Source organism: Rhopalosiphum padi, chromosome 1, assembly GCF_020882245.1.
Source record: "Rhopalosiphum padi isolate XX-2018 chromosome 1, ASM2088224v1, whole genome shotgun sequence".
NCBI classification, from domain to species: domain Eukaryota; kingdom Metazoa; phylum Arthropoda; class Insecta; order Hemiptera; family Aphididae; genus Rhopalosiphum; species Rhopalosiphum padi.
The window spans coordinates 42,245,235-42,252,670 of record NC_083597.1 but is presented as its reverse complement, the minus strand read 5'-3'; positions in this window follow the sequence as shown (position 1 = coordinate 42,252,670).

Below are 7,436 nucleotides of genomic sequence, written 5' to 3'. Positions count from 1 at the left end.
ATATGTTTTTAAAATAATTTTATTAGCTATAACAATAACTTATCTATACAAAAAAACTGTTTTATGCATTTTGGTTATAAAATAAAAATATATTATATGTTCTAAATATTTATATTTTTAATTGTAAAATTAGTAATTTATGAGTAACCTTGTATTAATGATGCATTTCAAAATTTATGACTGACCGAAAAACGTGTATCATAAGAATCTAAAATGAGATAATTGATCTTATGTAGTATGTACACTTTATAATGAATTTAAATTGGCTGTTATAGGTTTCTTATCATATAAGTATTATTGACAGTACAGTGGATAATAAGTACCTACATTACCCTAAGTGAAAAATATTATTCGCCATCTACAGATTTGTGACAAGTGTGTGAGCATTACATCTTTTATTAATTAATGATCACTTAATTTGCACTCAATCACGATATATGACACGCACGTGTGCATTTTGAACTCCTTAAATACGCGAAGTATTGAATCCACTCGATAACCACGTGGTATCATTAAATCATGGTTGGACGAATGGAAAATTCTTTGACTTTTCCAGTACATGTGGGATATGAGACTTGTGCGAATCTCGGCTACTTTGACATTAATATAAAACTAAATGTCTTGAAATACATGACAAACACAATATCGAATTTCAACCATCATCGTCACACCATAATATGATCCAAGACCATTAAAGTTGCAATTAGATGTCATATTCTCATACTTGGATATGGGTCTTCCACAATAGTGTACTGTATGAACTATTTGTATGTAGATATTGTATACCGAACGGGAGAAGAACGATAAATCGATCGAACGGATTGTATATAATATAATGTTAATGCCCATCACAGTATATGTTTCACCAACGGACTTGTAATAACGGTTTCCGCTGAATAAACGGTTCTCGAGATCTTCGCGGTAAACATTTGGTTTAAATGTATATTACATATATATAGAGCGCTAAAACAACAAGTACAAGGCGTACGTATACATATATACGGTCAACAAGTAAACACATATAAATATATATAATAATGTATACCAATTACAAAGGGGTAGAGGGGACATCACTCTGGTGAGCAACCGTTGATTATTGGATGATTTCCGGGCTGACATATCTTGAGCTGATCTGCCAACTTTCGGAACTAGAATGCGGAACTGTAAACTACGTGCGTTGGTGATGGCGAGTACCGGTGCGTACGAGATGTACACAACGATGGACGGACCGATCTGATCACTGATATGTAACCACTAAATAGAATACCGCGATATGTCAGACGAATTAAGTTAATTTTTATCAACATTTTGTGAGCACGAAAACAAGCCAGAGTAAAAGCTCCGAAACAAATTACGACAACAGCGGCCGAAAACAACGGTGGATCGGATTAAAGAGCACGAGTGACAAACACAATAAATGGACGCGTTCGAGTTACCTACATTGCGGTATGATGGTCGAGTGTGGTCACCGACACCCGAAAACCAATTGCAAGTTTGACGTATCGAAAAGCGCAAACACAGTCTGTGAAACATAAATTTATAATGTAATCGCTTCAGGGACCCGATGTTAATTTTCTACGTGAAAGATGTAACAGACGAAATTCCACGAACCAGTCATGTGAAAAATCGTATCGAACATACACACACGCTCGCGCGATTTTTATAATGATGCGTTTAGACGACTGGGAAAACCCTCGTGAACGAAATTCACTATAATTTAATACGTATTGTCAATACGCCAAAAATACAGAAAACAAATTTCGCAGGTTTCGACCTGAAATTTGGCGTTCCGACGAAAAGAGAATAAAAATATATAATGTTGTTGAACTACGGAGGGAAGAGGGGAAGATTGAAAACGTTAAATTGGCTGGTAAACAAGCGATACGTGAGAACAATATTAATCGTCCGCGAGACTGAGCAAACGTCGTCGGCAGTAAAAATAATAACAATCACAATAGTCAATAACAAAACGTTCGGTGCACCTCTGATTGCCCCACCGAGAGCCGTCGCTCGGAAGCTACCTCGACAGTAATGATAATTGAAATCAAGTGTGAAGCGAACAGTGCAGCGCAAATCTTACAACGTCGCGGTTTCCGAACGGTATAGTACAGAATAGTAATAAAAATAATAATAATAATAAGTTATTGTTATTATATATGGCTCGTGAAATATTGAATTTCATAGGTATGCTTATATTGACATTATGTAATCAGCATAGTTGAGTGGACTAAGTGAATTTTGATTTTTTGAATAAGTAGTAGTCATAACGGACATTCATTTTTTTTATTTTATTTGTTTTTAATTTTCATGATGCTCGATCGTTCGCACTTAGAATTACCACCCTCGTATTTATCACCCACTACGATTAAAAGCTGTCGGAAACGATTTGCGTTGAGCTTATATTTTGTTTTTCGTATTATTATTACACTTATTATTTTACTATTAAAAGTAAGTGTAAGTAAAATATCAAGAACTTCTATTATAATCGTTATTATTTTTTTTTTTAGTTGAGTTAATATCCGTTTAATCTTAGACACTGATCGAATATTTTGTTTTTTTATTTGTAGGATGTTAGTACGTCACCATTAAATATTTTAAAAATACTTCGATATTCAACGAAAATTCGTAGATACTTGACATGTTCATGAAATATTTGTGAAGCACTTTCTACTTGGATATATGTAACAATTTTGAAAATACTTTATATATTTTTTTTTATATTTTAAGAATATTCGATGTTCGTATAGTATATGACCAACCAAGACAATAAATTATCTATATAATATATTTAATTATATTATGAACAACCTATGCTTGCTTATCTTTATAGTTTTATTATATACTATAGTTGCCCAAACTTCTCCCGGAAGAAATTATTTTTTTATAATTTAATTTGAAAACATGTGACTATTTTTTGGCTATATAAATAATATAATATAATTACATATTGTAGTTATTGTTATTGCTAATTTCTGAAAAATATATATCCTACATTTTGAATTCAACCATTGGAGTGGTAAATTTTATCCTTTTTATTATAGAATAGAGATAAGGTAGAAAAAAATATAACAATAAATTATTTGTTCAATGAATAATATATATTTCGAATGGAAAAATGCAAGTGTAAACAAATAAATAATTAATAATAATAATAATAATAATAATAATAATAATAACAATAATAACAATAATAAATAAACAAACAAATAGAATATTTAGTTTGAATTTCGATAAATTACAGAAGATAATATAGACAATCAAAAATTAATAATCAATGTCTTATTGTCTTCTACTAATAATTCTATTTTCTACTGCTTGACGAGCGAGATTTAATTTAATTTCTTTAAATGTATAAAAAAGACATATCCTTATCGGTGAATATATGAAAATAATTGATAATTAGGTAATCTATATATATATATATATATATATATATAATTATTATTATTATGAGAGAACGCGATAAGCTCAGAGACGTTCAAAACCGGTTTCCTTTGTCTCCAAAATCAGGTTAGATTCTTATATAAATAGATTTACTGATTTTCATCAGTAGATATTTTACCATTCCAACATTATACGTTGTTCATCGGGACAATATTGCCATTTTCCAGTACGTGTTCTCTCGTTAATCGAAAAGCGCGTGTGTTTAAAACTTTAAAATGTAAGCAGTCGAGTTGTGTGCGATTAGTTCCTCTGAAAAAAAGTGTAAGCATTTTTATAAAAGAATAAAATATTATCACAAAATAACGAAACTAATTTATGCCATAAATATAACTGTGAAACAAAGATGTACATAAAAATAAACAGATTGGCTACGGATGAAATTGGAGAATCATCATCATTATTATATGCGATGTATCACAAAAGGATGTCAGACATTTAAATCAATACGATCAAGAAATGTATTTTTTAAATATACAGATCTTAATGCATGATGCAGTTCAAAGCTGAGTTTTGGTCAAATACTAGAACTCATTTAATAATGGTCACAAGATGTACCGATTAAATCTGTTTCCAATTTAACGGGTCATTCAAAATTCAAATGCAACCATTGTTGACTGGTTTAATTTGTGTAGAAACGTGTGTTGCTCGTTATTTTAAAAACGACGTTGATCAAGAGAATAAAATAAATTTAGTTAATTTACCTACATGAAACATGATGAAAAGGACTTACGGATTATGTATAATATGTATTCAACAAATTTGTAGATTTAATTGTGTTCGACAATTCGCTGATCTCGAACATAGATCACACAAAGGATAACCAATATGTGTTTAAACAAGTCCCACGAACGAAAACCAATCGCGCCGCCGATCGAAGCCTACGGTTCTTGCCGGGAGAACGCGATTTTTTCGACGGCCACCAAAGAGCCACGAAATTCCCTGTCGCAGTTGACGAGGAGCATACCAATAGACCGAATAAGAGTGTGTGCGCGTGCGTATGTGAGAGATAATGAGAGAAAGAGAGAGAGAGAGTATGTGCAAAAAAAAAATCAGCCCGTTTCGCCGGAAGCTCGTCCGACTAACGACTGTATAAATATATCTATACGACTATATGATATCATATAATATAATAATATTACGGGTATGATGTACATACGTAACCTCATACTGCGGTTTGACGATACATCTATACCTGAGCGGCAAACCGGCGGACCGGAAGCTAGAAAACCGCGCGTGCGATCGAGTATTCGCTGCACAAGACCAACGCAAACGACGTTAGAACAAAATTTTGCTCGCGGTCTTCTGTATATAATATGACCCGGTCGCCGTCGGCGTCGGAACGAGTGGCGTGTGCGAACGACTACGCTATGTGTCCGGCCGGGGGATATGCTCGCGTATATCACACGTTTACACCACTGCGCCCACACACGCGTTTATTAACGCAGCGTCGCACCGCAATCGCCGACGGGTACGCGGAGACGTGTAGTGCGACGTGGTAGGGGCGACGACGGACGAGTCGAGAAATTCACCACCACCACCAGACTCGGCGGTGTATAATATACTCGGCCGCGGGTGTATATAGGTATATATATTATTATATAACGTATATAGTGTCGAACCGCGTACTGCAAGTTTCTTATTTCGGCGACCCCGAGACGTAATATATTGCGCGCGAGGTCCTCGCAACATCGGTGTTTTACCCTCATTTCGGGGGTGCGCTTTTTTTTTTCGCCCGCCGGAGAATTCGCAGAAAACGCTCCCGGTCACATGCACGCACACACACACACACACACACACACGCACACACACACACACACACACACACACACACACACATGCACACACACACACATATCGCCCCGCGTAGTACGTGCGCGATGATTCACTGCGTGTAATACGCGTACCGCTCGTGCATGCTTCGAGCTCGTGTCCCGGGGCAACGGTCAGCTAAATTAACGACGGCTTCTTTTCGTCGTCGTCTGTCTCTCTCCAGCGTGTACGCATCACGTCGCCGTGACAATGGATCGCAATTATTATTCGAGGAGACAACGGACGAGACATTGTGGTCTTAGCCACCCCCGTTGTATGCACTACACTATATAATATATACGGCATGTGTATACAGAGTTATGATATTATCATTACGACTGACGAAATTCGCGCGCCCTTTTTTTGTGCGTTTTTAACGAGGCGACATCATCGCCAACCGATCGGAACGGTTTTTACTTACACATATAATAACGCCCAACCGTCATTGCGGCTGACTTTGTTTTTTTGTGTTCGGAACACTGCAAATACTTTTCGGAAACAGCCACCGGCACATAAAACATAATACGATAAACGTATTTCAATAATACTCATACGAACATTTGATGTATGAACACATTGTGTAGTGACTATATTATACATATACGTGCTACATGATATTTTATGCTTGCCCGTGTATAGTATATATGTGTCGTGTATATCTGGTGATGAGCATTGAGCGCACGCGCACGTGTCGTTTTCGACGACGATTGGAATTTGAAGCACATAATCCGTTTTATATCGAGATGACAAATACAATTAAAACTCACTCGCTGTCGATAGAAAATATTATATTCGTTCGTTTGAATAACGGTGTTTCTGACTAAATGTTTAATATTGCACACTCTGCAACTGTTGTGGATGCATACATTGGACATATTATTATCATTTCGTATTGTTTGAATTTAATATCGAGTGGAATAACTGCGGCGCGAGCACAAATAAAAAAATCTAGTACACTACATTTTTGCAAAAAGCGGTTAGAATATTCATAAACGTGATGTATTTCCTATAATACGAATGGTAAATCGTTTTTTAAAATTTTTCAAGCATTAAAAAATACGCAAATGTGCGATAAAATAATTTAACACTTCGGTATTATATTGATACGAATAGTGCAATACTAAATATGATATGTATAATATTATTTACAGTTTTATAATATAAAAATATTACCTATACCTAATGATGATTAACGAATAATTATATGTAAAGAATACATAAATAAAGCTGTGAGTCTGTCTATGATAATAAAAAAATAATAACTGAAAAAAATTGTGTTTTGACATTTTTTGGTATTCTTGTGAATTATTAATCTCAACCCTTTTGGGAATTTCTGGATATAGGAATATTCCTTCCGGTATAGTTAAAATGAACTTTCGGAAGTGCTAACTTTAATTATGTACTTAGTTGTTTAATAACGAAGGATTATTCACGGTGATTTTCGCATCAAACCTATTATATTTCTTAGACTAGCTTATAAAATATAGATAAAACCACTCTTTGCGTTTCACTTATTGTGTTTAGATTATTACTATTTATAAAAATATGATTACCTATTATTAAAATGTATAAAAAGCTTATAGTATTCAATTTTTTAATTTCTCGAGTCAACAATATTTTGAATTTTATTAGTGGAGTATAAGGTTTAAAAATAGTGTTCCTAACATATATTATAATTTTTGCTTAATAGTCTGGACGAGTTAACCTAAAGTCGGGTGCTGCTGTTAGGTATTATTTACTATTCAATACGGGTCATTACGATCTAATTCAATAAATTTAAAGAAGGAGTTATACCGTAAAATATATAAATGATTGTAAAATAATAATATATCCCCTCCTTTACAAATGTTTACATGATCACTTCAATTAAAGAATTTAAACAATACAAAAATATTTAAACAAAGAAAGATCTATAGTCTAAAGGTTATATTGTACTCTGCCGAGGAAAATTTTCTCCAATACGCGCTAATATTATAGTATAATACCTTCTCATTAGTATTTAAATCAAAGGTTTAATTATTCATAAAAATAAATTACCATCAATAGCGCACTCGATATTTTCCTCCGAGCATATTTAAATTAAACTATCGTTAAGTTACCGTAATTTATAAATATAATTCATCACGAATAAATTATAAGAATAATGTTCAAGGTATAATTTATAATACTCCACGATAGTACAG